The sequence below is a fragment of the Penaeus monodon genome, chromosome 8 (assembly GCF_015228065.2).
Source record: "Penaeus monodon isolate SGIC_2016 chromosome 8, NSTDA_Pmon_1, whole genome shotgun sequence".
NCBI classification, from domain to species: domain Eukaryota; kingdom Metazoa; phylum Arthropoda; class Malacostraca; order Decapoda; family Penaeidae; genus Penaeus; species Penaeus monodon.
The window spans coordinates 14,527,114-14,527,403 of record NC_051393.1 but is presented as its reverse complement, the minus strand read 5'-3'; the positions used below and the strand labels follow the sequence as shown (position 1 = coordinate 14,527,403).

The 290-nt window shown below is 46.9% G+C and overlaps 1 protein-coding gene across 2 annotated transcripts in view; it reads left to right on the top strand.

Moving 5' to 3' along the window:
* Positions 1–290, top strand: part of LOC119576177 (venom protease-like) — a 16,747-nt gene continuing 16,457 nt past the window's right edge. Inside the window, exon 1 of one of the 2 annotated variants that reach the window (XM_037923749.1) lies at positions 1–146. The gene's annotated coding sequence lies outside the window, so the exon portion shown is untranslated. The remainder of the gene's footprint in view (positions 147–290) is intronic. The other variant, XM_037923748.1, reaches the window with a different exon arrangement.

Here is a 290-nt window from a genome sequence, read left to right as displayed (position 1 = left end):
CCTACAAAAGGAGAAAAAAAAACATGCGTCCTCATAAAATTCGGCAACTCCCATCCGTTCGGCGACGGGGAGAGAGAACTCGCTCCACTTGACGGCAGACAGGTCTAGAGTAAGGTGGTTCGTCGAGCTGGTTCCTCGCTGCACAGGTAAGGGATGGAATGCTGAGGCTGTGAAAGTCGGGCATCTGGATGGAGTTGACTCGTGGCAGGTGTTGGTTTGTTTTTATTTTTTTTTTTTTTCATGTGTGTTGACGAAGGTAGGTATTACTGGATGTTATATGCTGCATATGT